This window comes from Condylostylus longicornis, unplaced genomic scaffold, assembly GCF_029603195.1.
Source record: "Condylostylus longicornis isolate FDR11 unplaced genomic scaffold, ASM2960319v2 ptg000048l, whole genome shotgun sequence".
Taxonomy (NCBI): domain Eukaryota; kingdom Metazoa; phylum Arthropoda; class Insecta; order Diptera; family Dolichopodidae; genus Condylostylus; species Condylostylus longicornis.
The window spans coordinates 4,360,659-4,379,786 of NW_026578017.1; the positions used below are offsets into that span (position 1 = coordinate 4,360,659).

At 24.4% G+C, this 19,128-nt stretch overlaps 1 protein-coding gene across 1 annotated transcript in view; it reads left to right on the plus strand.

The window, feature by feature from the left end:
* The first annotated feature begins 3,324 nt into the window (after positions 1 to 3,324).
* Positions 3,325 to 19,128, plus strand: part of LOC129610959 (ITG-like peptide) — a 77,668-nt gene continuing 61,864 nt past the window's right edge. Inside the window, exons 1-2 of the mRNA XM_055523812.1 lie at positions 3,325 to 3,454; positions 3,590 to 3,680. The gene's annotated coding sequence lies outside the window, so the exon portion shown is untranslated. The remainder of the gene's footprint in view (positions 3,455 to 3,589; positions 3,681 to 19,128) is intronic.

Consider the following 19,128-nt stretch of genomic DNA (forward strand, 5'->3'; position numbering starts at 1 on the left):
CTCATTCATGGCTGTATGATTCAAATATACATATGTAAATATTTATAGAACAATTAGAGTATAACACTTGCATTGTTAATTTTGTATTTATGTAGTCATGTAAAATAAAAAAAGGAAAACAACAAAAATAATATTACATACTATATTTTATATTATGAACTTAAAATTTTTTTCGTCCTTGATAAATTTAACTTTACTACAACATACCAATTATATAATATATACGTTAATGTGTCGTTCATATGACGCACTTTACATATAAATGAACATGAAAGAAAAAGCTTCAAACATAATTACACGAAAACCTTAGATTAGTCTCAAAACAACACTTTGTAGAACCTGTTGGTTTTTTCACTATTCATCTATACATTTACCAAAAAAAAAAAAAAACAATATGAGAAAAGTCCAAATAAAAAATAATTTTTTTATACCATCTTGCTTTTTTAACAATCTTTTATATTCATTTTAATGTACACATGCTCTAATAAAGTTTCCACATATACGAGCCATTTCATTCACTTTTTTTATAAATTTTCATTTTTGTTTCATTACTCTAACAATATTCTGTATTCGTGTATGTAATATTTGTAAAAATATACTAAAAAAGGAAGTAAAAGAAAGCAAGAAGAGAAAAAACAAAATCCCTTAAAACGTACGACAGAAAGAGAAAAAAAAATTATAATATTCTAGTTCAACATTTTCAGTGTTGTCCCGCTTTCCTAACAGAAATTCCAAAAAAGTAAAATAAAATCCGAGAAGAAAAACGAATGAAAAGAAACGAGAGAAAAAAAAAACAAAAAGGATTTAATGCTTTTATTTCTTTCCTCTTTTTTCTTTCTATCAGTTCTTCCTTTTTAAACTCAAACAATTCCCAGTTATAACAAGATCAAAACAAATACAACAAAATGCAATAAAAAAATACGACAAAAAAATTCTCTCTGCTCTTTTTGTTTTGTTTTTTTTTTTATAACGTTTTGCTTTTAAAAAACGTCACAACTATATTTTGAAAATACCGTAGGTGTTGGTTGGGGTAGAAGTAATTTCCATAAAATTTTAGTATAATTTTTTTTTATTTATTTATTTTTTTTTTCTCAATTTGTTACAGTTGCAGTGGTTTTCTATTTTTTTCTATTACATTTACTTTTTGTTATTCTGTTTGCATTTTTGTTATTGTAACAATTTTGTTTCTATTTTCAAAAAAAAAAAATATTTTTAACACGCATGTGCCTTAAATTATTTTCAAAACATAAAACAACAAAAATTATACATAACATCGTATTGTAATATCGTATTTCTTTGAAACTATGTAATTGGTATGTGTTTTTTAACATCCTTCTTCCGTACTTAATGTATATGTATATATGTACGTTGAAACAAAGAAATTAATATAAAACCAAGTGATAGTACAGGAAATTGCTATAATAATTTCGTGTAAAAGGGACAAAAAAAATTTTCACCAAAAACTTTGCATATATTTGGGCGAATACTAAATTTTCTGCAAATATTTCTATAAATTTTTGTAGATGCTTTATTTCGCTCTGTTACAAAAACTTATTAAACTTACAAAATTGAGTATTTTATATTTAAAACTATTTTAAAATAAAATTGAAATAATTTTGTCAATTATCTATATTTAAGTTGTATCTGTATATTCTGTAGAAGATAGAGCAACTTTAAATTAAAATAGATTTAAGCACAATCAAACATAAATTTTACAAAAAAAAAAGCAATTTTCAATTTCACAAATTTAGTATATTCAATAACGAAGAAAAAGTTAAGAAAATTACTTAAACTTTAAAGACTAGACAAAACTAAATGTGAGAAATAACGGAAATTATTCATTCTAAGGGATATCTGATAAGTTATATAAAAGCTCGAATTTGGTTCAATTTTCTTGTTTATAAAATAATTGAGCATTGCAATTCGAATAACTATTTACATTTATTTAAACTCTTATAGGACTTATGTAGCTTGTCTAAATTTTAACCAAATGAATATAATATAAATATGGTGCTAGCATCTACTAGTGCACATCATTTTTGACATTTTGATGTCAAAAATGATGTGTACTATAAACTCAATAACTTTTTTAGTTTTTTAGAGAAATTATCGGACAAACGGAGAAGTAGAGCTAAATCAATTCAGAGTTCAGCTTTTAGCTCTTTTTTGTTATTTTTAGAATCGTTTTTTAGTTTCGCAATTTTTATTGTTTCTGTTGATTCTTCAATGTTCCTTACTTTATTTTACGAGTATTGATAGATTATTTTGCTTACATACTTTAATACTCATATTACATGAACTATATATATATATACATAATTTATATTAAATTTGACTCAGCCAAAAGAAAAATTTCTCAATGTCAATGTGTTTCATACGTATTTCGTAATGTTTAATCGGACGAATTCCTCAAAAAAAAGATTTGATTCTATTACAGGCATCTAAGTTTCCTTTTTTTTCATTCGCTTGAATTATATATATATATGATGTAACAAATTTTAATTGGCCATTCAACCTCTCCTAAGGTGGCTTTTGGCCGGAGAATTTACGAGTTTCAGGAGTATTACTCAAAGCGCAGATCATACCTAATTTTTGTATAATAAAAAGTCACACTTCAATATTGGGTTATTTATAAAGACCATGACTTTTAACGGGATTAAAATCAATTACAGTAAGGAAATGTTATTAAACCTTTTCGGGACTTATATCGAGGTGACTTTATAAGAAGGACTACTTTTATTTAATATTATTAATCATGTTTAAGATATTTTAAATGAAATATACGCTGCAGATAAAGAGACTGTGTCACAACTACTTCAAATTTTCTACATCGTTGCAAAAACAAATACAATTTAGTAAATTAACAAACTAACCCTGTTAATATTCATAAACTTTTTTAAAAGCTTTTAAAACATTCAATTTTATATTTAACATAAAATTAGAAATTTATATTAGAAAATAATGTCTTCAATAATTTTTATATACACATACACTAAATAAGAAACAAAGTTTACTCAATGAAAAATACCAAATATATAACAGTAAAAAACATATACACATATTATATTAATTCTAAATACATAATGTATTCATATACATTTCAAATTTACGATATTACACAATTAATGTACGTACGATATATATAACAATATACATGCATATATATATTGGAAAAAAAGAAATAAATTTGTTGAGGTTTTCTTCTCCTACATACATTTTCTCTATTTGTTTTTTTCCCCAATATTATAAAATAAAGTATATAATTTACTCTCTTATATAAGAGCGCAAAAATATAAAATTGTTCAAAAATAAAAATAACTAGACTTTTAAAGTAATTTTTTTCCCTTTTTAAAATTAGTTTAGTTTACGACACGCACATAAACGAATCGTTTTCGGGAACGGATCGCTCGGTGAAGCACATACTTACATATTATACAGAAAATTAAATTAAAAAGTAAAAATAAAATTATTAAAAATAATTAAAATAAATTCCAAATATTGAAAATTTTTTAAAAATGTTTTTTTTTTTTTTACTGTTAAAGTGAAAAATTCTATATTAAAAAAAATTTTATTTTTATTTTTCATACAGAAAAAATTATTATCAAATTGTCGCTGATAGCCACCATACATACATCAACAATATTACATAAAACGAGTATATAATTTATAAAGAAAAAAAGGTAAATTAAATATGTACTTAAAATTAAACTCGTTTTAATACCCACACACATACATACATACACACAAACAAACAATAATATTTCAATTTAAAAATTAAACCCCAAAAATTATTTAATTTCATATTATTTTTATCAAGCTCATTTCTTGATTATATTTTAAAGGAAAGCAACATAAAACCATGTGTGTACTAAAATGAAAATTTTGAAAATAGAATTTACTTTTATATTTCTCTGCATTTATACAATTAAAGTTACATAAATAAAATATAAACAGAGCATTTCACAATTTCATATAGTATGTAAGATTATTCAAAGAATTTCGCTCAATTACTTAAAGGGCACAATAAAGAAAAGGAAAGAAAAAAAAGAAAATCGATTTCTCTCTCTGAACTCAAACACAAAAAGGAAATATACTTATCTATATAACATACAATATATACTCTTATATTATACCTTTCAATAGGTGTATATTATAAAAATGAAAAAAAAAATTAGGACTCTAACCCATTTCGATTCGAACTTCACCACTTTTATAAAAAAAAAGAAAATTCTATATCGTATAAAAGTTTATAAACTGTATAATATTATCTACATATCGTATACAAATGTCAACAACAAAATATCTAATTCTATACATAAATATATATATATGTATGTGCAAAATAATAATAATAAATATGTTACAGTTAGGGATATAAAAATATATAACCAACACTATGGAGTTGAATAAAGGATAAATAAAGTGACCAAATGAATTAAATCGATTCGACTATTTATCCTTTCGAATCGATATTCTCTTTCTGAATTCTTCTAGTTAATTGCAGAATTCTAATATTAATATTGTAGAATCACTGCTTAAGATAAAATTTGTGGTTTTAAAACAAATTGATGTTGGAAAACTTTTATATTTTGAAATTAAATTAAAATAAAAATAAAAAGGAAGATAATGTCTCAAGGAATACAGTTTCATGAGAAAGACTAGAGTAACATAAGCCTATGGAGCATCCTTATGGAGAAAATTTTAATTTTTGTAAACAATTAAATTTCTCAAATTTTTTTAAAATGTTGGAAGTATTAATTTAAAATTTAAATTTTCTTAGTTTTCCAATTTGGATAAAATATTAAAATGTGGTACTTATGAGTTACTTAAAATAGAAAATACTAGAAACATAATTAATTAAACAAATTCTTGGAAATTGATTTAATGAGTTTTAAGCAAAAAATAGTCTTTTTTGATTTCGACTCAGACTGCTTCGCCATTTATTCGTAAAAACTATTTGGAACCTTTAAAAATTAAACTAGAATTGAAAAAAAATTAAAAATAGATAATTTGAATTTAAAATATAAAATTTTCTAAAACTATCGACGCATTGAAATCAAACTATGCATATGTACTATGTACATAAAATTCTTTAAAAGCTGATCCCTTTAAAATTGAAGAATATTGGGCAGAATAGTTGGAAGTTAGCAAGTCGATACAATCTTATTTAACAGAACTGTTTTTATTATTTAAAATTCTAAAAAAAATAAAAATATTTTGTTTTTTCATAATACAACAAAAATATCCGGCCGCCTGATAATAGTGCTGGTCACATTAATAACTGAAGAATTTCAATTATTTTCTTATATTTTTCCTTCTGGAAATTGCCTCAATCTTCCAATCTGATCACAAATCAACACAAGAATTTAATGCTATATTCATAATTTTTACCCTTACCATAACACAATACACTTTTCATTCACAAAACAAAAGAAAAAATAATTTAAAAAAAACATGAAAATAAAATAAAATTTTCTTTTGATCATTAAAAAATAAAAACAAACAAAGATTTATACAACATTCATTTGAATAACATGAAAAGAAATTCAACCGAACTTAACTGAAATTATTTAAGCAACAATAATTCAAAATTATAATCAGATTTTCGCCTATACTTTTTATAAAATTATAATGACAACAATACATTTTGTCCTTTTATAATCATCCTTTTTTTATTATCCTTTTATTATAGTTGTCATTTAAATTGTATAAAAAATCTGTTACAATGTAGTTTATTCATTCAATTTCATTTCCTTATACAAGCTTTGTGAAAAATAACACAAACCTTTTATGAGGACATTTTTTACAAAGCGTTCAATTAGAACGTTTATCGACCGGTTTGATAAAGCGATTGTTTTCGTCTTGTTTTATATTTTTTACAAGAATTTCATTATATTGAGTGAAATAAAAACAAATTTCGTTAAAAAAATTTAAATAAAAAACATATTGTTTGGTAATTGAAATAAAAAACAATTTTTGCAAATGATAGAATAATAGTGATCGGAATAATAGGATCCGATTTAAATTCTCTACCATCAAAGAAAAAATTAAAATTTCAAATTAAACATTTGTTAAAAGAATTCATTTATGCCCCGTTTCAAACTGTTTTCGCCTCTTGTTAAAATGAAACCAAAAGACTTTAAAAATTACTATAAAAGAGTGTTTAAAAATGTCTGTTAGCTTTCAAAGCTTTTTTTACAAATTTAATGTAGAGCTTGTATTGTTTGTATTATCAGAAATAAAGGGTTCTTAAATTCTTAAAGATGTCATTGATTAATATTTAAAAGTCGACAAAATTACATCCTAATTAAAAAGACTGGGTCAAAAATTAAAAGTGAGTTAAATATGTGAGTAATATGAAATCTTATTAATAACCCTCCAAATCCGATGATAATTTTGTTATAACACTCAATCATTATTTTATTTAAAATAAAATTCATTCTTTCTCTATAAGTGCTATAAATTAAAAGTACTTAATCTGAGTTCTGCTTTAAGAATAAAATTCTAATGGAAATGAAATTCTTTTCACAGACAAACAAAAAAGAACAAGAAAATTGTCTTAATTATGCAGGGATTAAAATATTATCGTAGTATTGTGTTGGTTGCCATAAAAAAATTTTAAGAAATTGAAAAAAAAAACCCATTAAATTTTCTGAGAAAAAAAGAGAAATTAAAAAGTCAATTTAAGTTTCAAGAAATTCTGATATTTCCGAAAAATGTTTAGTTTATTGTTAAAGTAAGCTACAAATTTTATATTTTCCCATTAAATATATATAGATAAACTTGTAAATTTTTTTACAATCTTTTCCATATAAGTTAATTCTATCCGAGAAATTTCGTTAATTATTTTCTCTTTGCCTACAAATTATGAAACCAGCCTGTACTAAAGATCCAATTGCGAACACCTTATATATTACACAAAAATAAAGTTTACCTATTCAGCTGTGACAACAATAAACTCATATATAAATTTTTAGTAGACCGAAATTAAAATCCAGTAGTGCACAGACAAACTCATAGACAGACAGGCTGATGCTCTTCTTATTCCTGTGCCATTCCTGTGGAAAAATCGACATATTGTGAAATTTGATACCACCATAAGATCTCCGCTTTTTCTGAATGTATGCAATACAATCGGAAAATATCACATCTAGAATAAAACATCAAAATTGCATACTTTTAGGAAACATTATGGAATTTTTTTTAGTAATAACTGACAAAAACATAAAAATATTGATTGAAATTTTCACTTAATACTTAAAACAAAGAATAGTTTTATTCTACAGACAAATAATCAATTTGTAGTTTCCAAAGCCATTTTACCACTTGGTATTTTATGAGTTTCATAATCAGGGTACAATGTATTTTATATAAATAGGCAATTATAAATAAATTCCGTTACGTTAAATGCGAATATTTTTATTTTTTTGTTATAAATTCTACTCCAATTACCCTGTACGTTTGAGATTAATTGAAACCAATTAATGAAATTAATTGACCGATTATTTAAATCTAAACTTTTTTTTTGTATGAATTTGAATTTGCTCCACAGCATATTTTCCATATTTTAATATTTAAAAGATAGAACAAATCTAATAATTTTTTTTTTAAAAACAAAATTTCATAAGCCTTTTAATTTGCTATTTATTTACTATCGTCAAAATAAAAAAAAAAACATCAAAAAGTTTATTCTGTGCTAATGAATTTATTTATACTGCAATAAATTTAATATTTTCAAAACAAAAAAACAAACACAAAATAAATTATTCTCTTTCTTGACTATTATTTTGTTCATTTGTTGAAGAATAATATCTTTAAATTAATAGACTGTACAAATACTGTATAAAATTTTACTCAAATACGTATATATGTGTATATGTTTTATATAATTATCTTAAAATACAATATTCATTCAAGTATACGTCACAAATATGTACGTCAATTTATTTTAACCTTGAGAAACCAAAGTGTATTATACATTTGTATGTATGTAGGAAATATTAAGCTAAATAACTAATAATATAGGATTTTAATTTAGCAATTGCATGCAGACGTTGCGATTATAACTTTAAGAAATTTTATTATGAATTATGGTAAGCCTATATAAATGTCCGATTTCGAAAGTAATCATACAAAATATTATGAAAATTAGAAAAGATAATATTTTTTGTAATGAATTTATTTTGACGATATTTTGAGAAAATTTTAACGAAATTGTAAACTTGTAAATTGAGGATGATAATACTTTGTGACATCATAGCCGATGATGGAATAAAAATTTTTTTTTTACATTTTTGTCGATGAATCAAAAATTATTCTTACTGCTTAATACTATTTGTCGACATATTGTCTCATTGTAAGTTGCAAACGATAGGTATTCAATTTTTTTCAACAGAAAAATTAAAAAGGAAATACATAGAGGCTGTTGTTATGGAAACGTGATATAAGTTTGCTACATTAAATAAACTCGCAAAAAAACGTAATTTATGAAGACACATCACATCAATAGACATAAAACGCTTCTAATATATAATGAGTTGTTAGTAGCTAATTCAATTTCTTATTTTTGAAGCATTCGTAAACCAAAATTTTATCTACAACTTTATCATTTTGGTCTTCTCACACCCAAAATTAATTCGTTTATGTATAAATTATGAAAATTATTTTTTATATCAGATGTTACCGTAACATCCATTCATAAAGATTTCATAAACCCGTCCTTAAAAAACTCATTTCAACTCATTTACGCAATATACTTGACATAAAGTCGTGTAATTAGTGCGTTAAATTATAATCAAAAGTATTAAAAGGACCGTAAGAACTTTATAAAATTTGCATAACACACCAACATGTGCAACATGTGTAAATTTTTTTAATTACTTTTGGCACGAACACAAAAATTTGATTTACTATTTTTTCCTACTAAAATATTAAAATATTCAAATAATTTATGTAATGTGATTTCACTTACACGTATTTTAGAAATAAAATCAGAATGAATTAAATTGAAATCGAAATTATCATAAATTGTAATTGTATAAAATTGTAAAACATACAAAACATGTAAAACAGGCACATAACCTGAGAAGAAACTCAAGATATTTTATTTTTATTGGATAATAGTAATTTTATTTGAAACCGAAAGAATAATTTTGTTTTGTGAAGCGAGGAAAATAAAGGACCTCTTCTCAAAGCAATATTAAATATTCTGTATAAATCCAAATAAAAAATTTCAAACATAAGGATCTAGTTGTTTTTAATTACCCCTTCATGAAAAAATGTTTTTAATAAATAAAATTAATTTTTAAAATATTAAGACAGATTTGATTTCCCAGTAGAAAAATAAAATCTTCTTTTAAAAAGTTCACAAGTCATGTTCTTTAATTCTTAATATTATTTTTTTTATTAAATAAAAAAGAAAATAAACTGCAATGGCTGAAAACTTTTTTAAAAATAGAAAAACATTATTTTTGCCTTTTGTTGACACTCTTTAATTTTTTAAATTAAAAGTTATTCATTAAATATGCAAATTTACCATATTTTTAATTCAACACACATCAAAATTATTATTGCAACAACTAAATCAGAAACTTTATAATTACATTTTCCCACACAAAGCATTTTTTATTTTATTATACAACAAACATGCTTTTCATTTTATTTCTAATTAACTTGAATTTTCTAATATTTAATGGATAAATTTTCAAAGGGAATACTGTTAATTTATTTGTCTATATGCTTGCATGTATGTGTTATTTTAATATTCAAATTTCTCTCGTTTTTTAAATGTGCGTACTGACGCTTGAATGTAATCAAATCACATTTAATATAGGAGCCCACATTTTTACAATAATTTTTAAGTGTAGAGAAAAACTATAAAATTGGAAAAATTTTTGTATATCCTAAATATTTTTGATATGCTGGTTTTTTTTTCTAATTTTCAACTACATCAAGTTACAAATAGACTCATATATACATTGCCAAAATCATATATTAGTAATTGAGGTGGCTTTATGCCACAAAATAATATTTTCATTTACTTGAAGTAATTTGAAAAAATTATTAAGTTTCAAATTTTAAGTAATAAAGTCCTCTGTAAAAGGTTCATTTTTAAATAAATGCGCAGTAATCTTTATTTTGAATTGGACACGAGAATTTAATGTGAACGGATTATTTTACATAAAACTTACATAAAATGTTGCTGTAAAATTAATATGGAAACAAAAGTAGGGTATAATAACATTAAAATGATTTAAGTCTTACAGTTTTGGAAGTGCAATCTATAATTATAATTTAACAGCATTTCTATATAAGGTCCTTAATTTCGCACTTAATTTGAATTTCTGTTTAGAAATTGTTGCTTTCAATTAGAAATATTTATCAAAAGCCCTTCTTTGTAGAGTAATTCTGATATATTTATTTGCTCTTTCTTTGGTTTAAAAAATTTTCTTTAGAAAATAATGACAAAAATTTCATGTGGGTTGAGCTACTTAATATTCTCTATCATGTTGCCGGCAACATATGGAAAAAGTGATCCAATGTAAGAAAAAATTATAGCATACTACGATTTTTTAACATGATTTCTTGTCTTTAGGATTCTACTATTAGCAAGGAAAATCTGAGAACTAAATTTTGAAAAAAATTTAATGTTCTCTAGTTTAAATATATATTTTGAACTGATTTCTGTCCTTACTGCCAACTAAAAACCACTAATGGTCAGTAGAAAAGTTTTTATTTTAATGCTGTTCGCGTAATTATACAATATTTTTGTTCTCAGCCATCGCCTGATATTTAAAAAAAATTCTATCATCTGTATTTGTTAAATATTCTCTATAGTTTTGTGTTCTTTTTTTACAAAGAGATCTATATAACTATTAGTACTTTAAATTTAGAAAAAAATTTAAAATAAGTCCATTAACTAGTGCTCCATCTGCAAGATTTATTTTGATATTCAGTACTTTTAAATTATTACTTTAGCTACATACCATACTTTATGGGGAAGAACGGTTTTTATGGAAAAGAAAAATATCTTTTAAAATCTTTATAATACTTAAATCTATTAAAAAATTGCAACAAAAAATGAGCAGTTATCCCCAAAGTACTTTAACTTCATAAAAGTTATATTTACACCTAAATAAGGTAAATTAAAAAGAAGTTGTCTAAACCATTGTGTAAAAATAAGATCATTTGAATGTTAAATTTAGAATAAAACATCAAAAATTCTACTAAAATAAGAAACAATTATCTTGCACAAAAATTATAACAGAGTTTTATACAAACACAGGACCAGATAGATCTACTGCAACAGAATTTTAATTAAACCAAATTTTTAAAAAATTCTTATTATATCCAGTTTTAAATAAGAAACCGCAAAATTATGATAATATTAACCCATTACCTGTAGAATGGGAAAAAGAAATTTATTGATTTCTTTAGACCTCTTAAGACAGATGAAATTGCATAAACAAATAGACCTACGTCACAACCTGTTGTAGAGATTAAATTTTAACAGGTTATAAAAATTATTATGTATAATGTTTCATTTTTTCAAAACAACATCCAAGGAGAAATATCTTTCAAGTTAATGCCTTTCAAGGGAAATTTCAATCATTGGCTCCTTTTTTCCAAAATTTTATAAATTTTTATTCTCTTTCAAAGCTCCAAATCTAAAAACTACCAGATACTATCTTCCTATCAAGAAATACAATTTATTAATCACCTAATTAGCAATTAAATTCGTCCAGTGTGTTAAGATTTCTTTAAGTATTTCAATAATTAAATGTTCCTTGATATTATTATAGTATGTATATACTATATAATAATATATATTGGTATAATTGAAATAACATAAAATTGAAGTACGGGATTCGTTTAAAGAAAAGTATTTTAAATTGTTCAAAGGAAATGGGCTACTTTGAAAACCATGTCTTTCATCCGCGTTTATTTTTGAATTCAGAACTTATTCCTTTTTTTCGAACATCGTATTCTTATAAACCTTAACTTTTTTACTTATAAAGTTTTTTGTACCGCTCCTACATTGGATTTGGTTTCTTTTTTTTTGCACACGCATATTTTTAGTTGAAATATTTATGAATTATATGAAAAATTAATATCTTAGTAAATTTTCAAATTTAATAAAAAGTTATTAGTCTCTTATATTACTCGCAGCTGATATCATTGAATAGTTTGTTAAAAAGAGCAAGAAAATAATTTCTAAAATTTAATTTTATGACTAAAAAGTTTTTAAAAAATTGCAAAACTCATACCATTGTCGCAAGAAGAGCAAACTTTCGTTGAACTTACCAGTTCCACCTGCGACGTATTCTCATGCATACAACGTAACATAAAAATACTAAATGTTATAATTTGTGCTCTTTTTTAGAAAAGCTACTTTATGAGTGAATGTGTTTGTCAAAAAAAAACAATAATTAATTCTTAGTGCAACTCAAAAAGTATTTTCGGCCTTAGTTGTTATTCATTTGATTTATCCGAAATATTCCAATAGCTTCTGTTAACGATTTTCTTATATTAAATTGCAAATATTCTAATGTCAAATAATCGGACCGTTCTAAACTCCGACATAAAAAAAATACCGTGAAAAATTATAAATACATGAATTACAAAGTCATATATTTAATTTAACGCCACACTGCTCATAAATTATTGTACCTACATTTAAATATATAATTATGAATTATAAAAAACTGGGCAATATTTTTTAAAGTTCTACACAGGACTAACGCATATGGCTTCTAATATTTATATTTAAAAACTCTACTACGAAGAGCACACGATCCAGTCACATTTTCCGAATGAAATACTAATTACTGAACTCGTATTAGTTTAGCAGAGGAGTCGGCTAAAATATAAAAATGTTTATACTTATTGTAATATTTTTAATAGAAAAAATCTTGTTTCTTAAACTCGAAAAGTAATTTCCAAAAAGTCTTTTTAGATTATTTCACCTACCGTTGATTACTGCCTATTCCAAAAATTTTGATTTCCTAAAAATAGAGAAAAACTTGCTTATTATTGTCATCTTTAATATTTAGTCAAAAATATGAAAATGGCTCGTAGTAAAGGTAAACTTACTGGAAGCCCGTTATATACATATATGTTTATATGTACCTGAGAAAGCTGATCAATTTGATATACTCGTATAAAGTAGCTTTAAATGTAAGTTTTGTTTTCAATCGACCTGCAAACTGACTAACAATGAAAAAATTCTATTCCGAAATATGACGAGACAACAATACCTCCCATGGTAGACTATGTAAGTACAATCGATAAAAAGAACAATTTAAAATAAAGTGTTTGTTTATATGCAGATGTGTGTGTTTGTCATGAAAAATATCTGAATTATTCAGTGACTGATTACCTGTATATACTATAAATATATAGTATTCCTATCTTACTACATATATAGAATTTGCTATGCTGTAATCTTATTGCATTCTCTATCATATTTTCATTTTTTCTTTGTTTTACTACCGAAAACAATTCTTGAAAAGTAGAATTTATTGCATGCACACCCGTATACATCAGACTTATCAAAAAAACTTTCTCTTCTTCAGTTCAATTTATCTTATTTTAATATCTTCATATTTTTAACCATTACTTTAGAAAATAATGTTTTATAATATAAAAATATTAAAAGTAATAAATATTACCTGCTGCTATATCCTGCGTTCTTAATATTAATGTTTTCTTGAAAAAAATAAAATATAATATTGAAATTAATGTTTATTTTTAAAACGTGGAATATTTTTGAATGGTAAAAGAAGTGAAAAAATTTCAAATATCTTACGCGTTGATACTTCTTGCATGAAGTTGTAAATATAAAATTAGTTATTAATAGTATAAAGGATATAGCGAAAACTAAGTGATATATGAATAGCCGTCAACATTGACGCTGTAATCCACAGCTATGCATATAACTGTAAACATAAAATTTCTAAATTAATACTAGAACCTTAAATGTCTATGTATCGTATTTCACACTATAGTTTGATTTATAATATATATACATTTTTTTCCACCTAATATATTCCAAATTTTAATAGTTTACAACTTTTTTTACAATCGAACTAAAAGTAGGGATGATCTTAATAAAATTAAAGAAAATATTGTAATACGGGGAAAAAAAGTGAGAAATTGTACAGAATAGGCTGCAAAATTGTAATTGTTAATATTTAAATAACAACATCACCGAAATCTTGTTAATAATTAAATTTCAAAAATCTATTATAATTGTGAAATAAAATGTGCCTGTCCCACACAAAACCAATGTCATGTCAAAAACTTACCAGACCTCACGTAGCTTTATAAGGTTCTAACTCTACATACCCAAACTCAACAAGTCCTAACATCACAAAATCTACGTCTTACTCAATATGGTTACATAATTTTTTTTATATTCAAAAATTAAATGATTTTCTTTTTTTAAATTTCAAGCACTTTATTTCTTTAAGAAGTTTGGAAGAACATACTTTGAATGTTTCGATGTCAAATTCCTTCAATATTCCGCACATTAATTTTCATCTTTTTTTTTCTTTTTAAATGTACTTCTAAAATAGCTAAATTATTAATAAAAAGAGATAAAACTTTAAAGAACAAATTCAAACAAAGCAATTCAGAAAGAAATTTCGGCAATTTAAAATTTAGTACACTCACTGAGTTGCAATTCAAAAAAAAAAAAATTCTATTAAAAGCACATTATGTTTGAAGTGTTCATACACTTAAATCTCGAAAATTTTTCTTTAATGAAATTTTCAAATTTGCTTCTTTTTTGTTAATTATAACAATTCTACTTTTAAACTGTACTTAATGTTAATGTATAACATAATTTGTCATGTATAAAAAGTAAAAGTTTTTGGAAAAAAAAATAGAATTAATAACAACATTAAAACTTTATCCTTGACTTTTATTTTATAAGTATAAGTATTTTGTGTCTGAATGCATGCACGTTAATACCATCCATAATTATCCTATAGGCAAAAAAGAAAATTATATTTTCATTTTACTATATAGAAATTGTACCAGTCACATCCTAAATCCAATATTTAAAAAAAAATACTTTTACAAAAATATCTTCGTACAAAATTTCTTTTCTTTTGACATTAAATATTCATGGTTTGAGGGGACGTTAAACAAAATATTGGAATTATATATGTATAAAATGAAAATTTTGTATGCAGGTATGACAGAGAATGACGTCAAAGGCAGCACATTTTCGGTATAATTTCAGATTTTCTAAAATCTAAATAAATTGAACACGTATTGTATCGCAAATGTTTTATCACATAAAATATTTTTAAAATAAAATAAAATTTTTAAAATAATATTTAAGGCAAAATAAAACAGGCTGCCTCAAAAAATTTAATTCGGGTCACACATAGTATTTATAGACTTTTTACAAATAAAATTTATAGTCGTTGATTGCAATAAAATATTTCATTTTCTGCAGTTCACACGTATTTCTAAGTCATTAATTCGGTTACTTACTTGCTAATTTTTATTTGAGAATTCAAAAAAAAACGTTAACGATGTCAAGAGCAGCATATTTGAAAACTATATCCATCACGTTTACAATAATTCAGTACCACATCTTATTGGAAAATCTGTGGAACGAAATAAGTAAGGATTTGTTGGAAGTGTCGTTATATTTAATATTTCTATATTATTTTTGTATCTATTTGTATTGGATATTTAAAGTATAAGTTTTATTCTTTCATTCTTTAAGGCTCGGTACACATGGTGATACATAAAGTGCAACATCAAATTTTATAAAATTTAAAATTCATTGAATAACGAATGTGTTTTGTAGCTTTTACTATAGGTTTATAATATAATATATAAAATTCAAAAGTCCAACATAATGAAAGGTAGGAAAAAAATAATGGGGACGCAATTATTAATAGTTAATCTTAAATTTTTTTCATATTAAAAGCAAGCAACACTAAAAACTAGCACTTTTCCAAAAAAAATTTGAGAAAATTGCTTATTAGTTTCACTCTGACCGTCCGTTCCATTCGCTTACGCATTTAATTACATAGATTTTTACCAGGAACTTACTTCCGTAGAATATTAGAAACAAAGAAAATTTTTACTGCCTCCCCCCCTCTATGCCGTGTTTGATTTTTATAAAAATGGTCATTGAAATTGACCGTTATGCTTCTTTTTCAAATTTTTGATAGATATCGTTTTTCTGCTATACGACAGGTTATAGAAATGTGAAGTTTTAGCAGCATTCAGACACTTATAATTAGTTTATTTTGTTAGTAGAAAATTTTTTTCATCCACAACTCCTGCTCAAGTTATCACCTCGCGAAATTTGTAAAATTCGAATTTTATGCACCATCTATTTCCGAAACAACTAGCTTTTCCAAATTTCAATAGATACAGAAAATAAACGGAAAATGCCATGCCAACAAAAAATTATTCTTCTTAATTGATACAATTAACCTTTGAATTCGGCCATTATGTTACCCCTTTTTTAAATATCTTTGTTTGCATACATTTAGTATGAGCAATGTATGCAATCTTGGAAATATTTTCGCATGCAAATGAAAGTTATTTTAATAATGTAGTTCATAAATTGTTTTTAATAGCGAAATTCTTTACAAAACAATGGTTTGACACAACTTCATTTATATTATTCTTTATAGGTTTAGAAATAAAATTTGTTTTGCGGTACTTGCATATATACACATTGCTTTTACATTTCAATTTTCGTAAAAAACAAAAGTACCTTTAAATCTTTTATTAAGCCCATATTATTTTACACTTTCTCGCTCTTATTTAAAAAGAAAAAAATTCAAATGTCATAAGTATAAACGAATAAACAAATAATTTTACGATTAAAATCTATTTTCCAAAAAACTTCATACCCCACTGAAATATACATGCGACTAAGGTAAACAATACCAAACCGAATATGAGTCTCGTTATTGCGAACAATCTTTATTTTTACATTAAATTTAGAAAATTTTATATCAGTTCATAACTTATTCGACTTTTTCCATTTAAAAGTGAAAACAAATTTTGTTAACTGAAAAACAATAATTGCCAAGAATAACAAAGTAATTTAGAACTTCTGTTTAAAACTTCTTTTCTACAAGGATTTCTGTTTAACAGCAAGCTGTTCGTAAAGAAGATTGATGATTTCGCAAATAAAAATAATAAGTACCTTCAATAATAACTGATAAGACATTATAGGAAAAAATAAAAATTCCAAATTTTCCCCTTAATATCCAATGGATAAGTTAAGTGCTATGAAATTGGAATAGAGCTCGATCTTCAATATGTTTATCTTTTTTGGACCCTAAGGCCTGACAATGTTTCTTTGGGAAATGGTTTATAGATGAGAAATCCCAGATCCCTCATTTCAATATCGAAGTTAACCCTGCCAAATCTTTATTACTTCAACTTTCTAGCTCATCAATTGAATAGAAAAAGAATTTTTTATATGGAATTCATTATCAAGAAAAAAGGGACAACAAGCTTATATTTCACAAAAAAAGATACATACAATAAATGAATTATTGAATTTGTTGTCGTCTTTTTTCACTCTTTTTTTTCTTTTTTTTTTACCCTAAAATATTTGAATATGAACATGTCATGTCACATTTCCAACAAAGGATTTATTCAAAGTCACTGTTCTATACTGACATAATATGAAATTCATGTAGACTTTTAACATGTAAAACATAAAGGCATGATTAAAAAACATGCATTGGCTTTATAAAAAAATAATAATTATATTAGTAAAAAAATATTTAATTTTCTTTTGGATAATTACTAGCCTTATTTGTTTGAATAACTGTACAAAGTATATTTTTCAAAAAATTTTGCATAGACTCACCTTCAAAATTTTTGTTTAGACTTTGGATATCACTACAATTAACATTAAAGTTGACCTCTAAACATTTCTGTATTTTACGTGAAGTGAACTGGAAAATGAAAAACATACATATATGAATTAAAAAAAAATATTAAACCTTAAATAATTTCTTTCAAATTTTGTAATGTGTCTTGAAGAAAAAAATTAAACAGGAATCTTAAATTCTTAGACCTTTAGTTACATGTTAGAGTATAAAAGTTTTGTGAAACGAACGATTTGTAAAATATTCTCATTGAAAAAGCTCTAATCGGTGACCATGGATTTAAGAGAGCATTGCAAATGTTCTGATCTATCTAACAAATCCATCGATTTGTTGGTTTTATACGATTAGCCTTAAAAGTTAATGAACACTTTTTATAAAAATCATAGATTATCGTCCTTATAAATTAACAAATTCACTTAATTTATTTTTTAGCATTTTTCCAAAAAAAAATTGGAGAAAAAATGTTTATTAATTTAACAAACATCGGGATAAAATTATACGAGCGGACAAACATCAAAACGGTCCTTCATATTAATCGCTACCTAAAACAATTTTGTGCCTGAAAACGATAAATTCAAAAGTCAGATATTTTTATCAGCTTTTAGTAGTTACTAAATAGTTTATATGCTAGAAGAAAATTGTTTTTTCAACCTCATCCCCTACCTAGGTTATCGCGTCTTTAATTTTGTTAAATTTGAATTTCCGGCACTGGAAGCTTTTCGAAATTTCTATATAAGCAAAAAGCGAACGCTTGTTTTATTATTACTCATCGAACTTATTTTTGAATAGCAAACGTAAATACATTGCTAATAAAAACGAGATATAGTTTTTTGAATAATATGGTCCAAAAAATTTTTAAACAATCTTAATTTCGATTAAAGACGAAATATATATCTTGTCCCAAATTTTATCCCAAATTTCCAGTTTTAATTTTGCTCTCGTACTTTCGCACAATTTTGTATTCTAAAACATTATAAATATATTAAAATTTTCATTATGAAATAATTAAATCTGAACGTTTTCATATTGAATTAATATTCATGAAATACGAATATTGGAATAATTCATGAAGTTTTATATAAAAAAAACAAAAACAAAATTTCATAGGACCTCGTTTTGTATTCATATCTTCGTTATCATTCTTAATTATTTCTACCATTTTTTGTTTATTAGTATAATATGCAAAAAAGCTGATATGATCAGCTCATAATCGATCACATTACTAACACAGGTTTTTTGAATC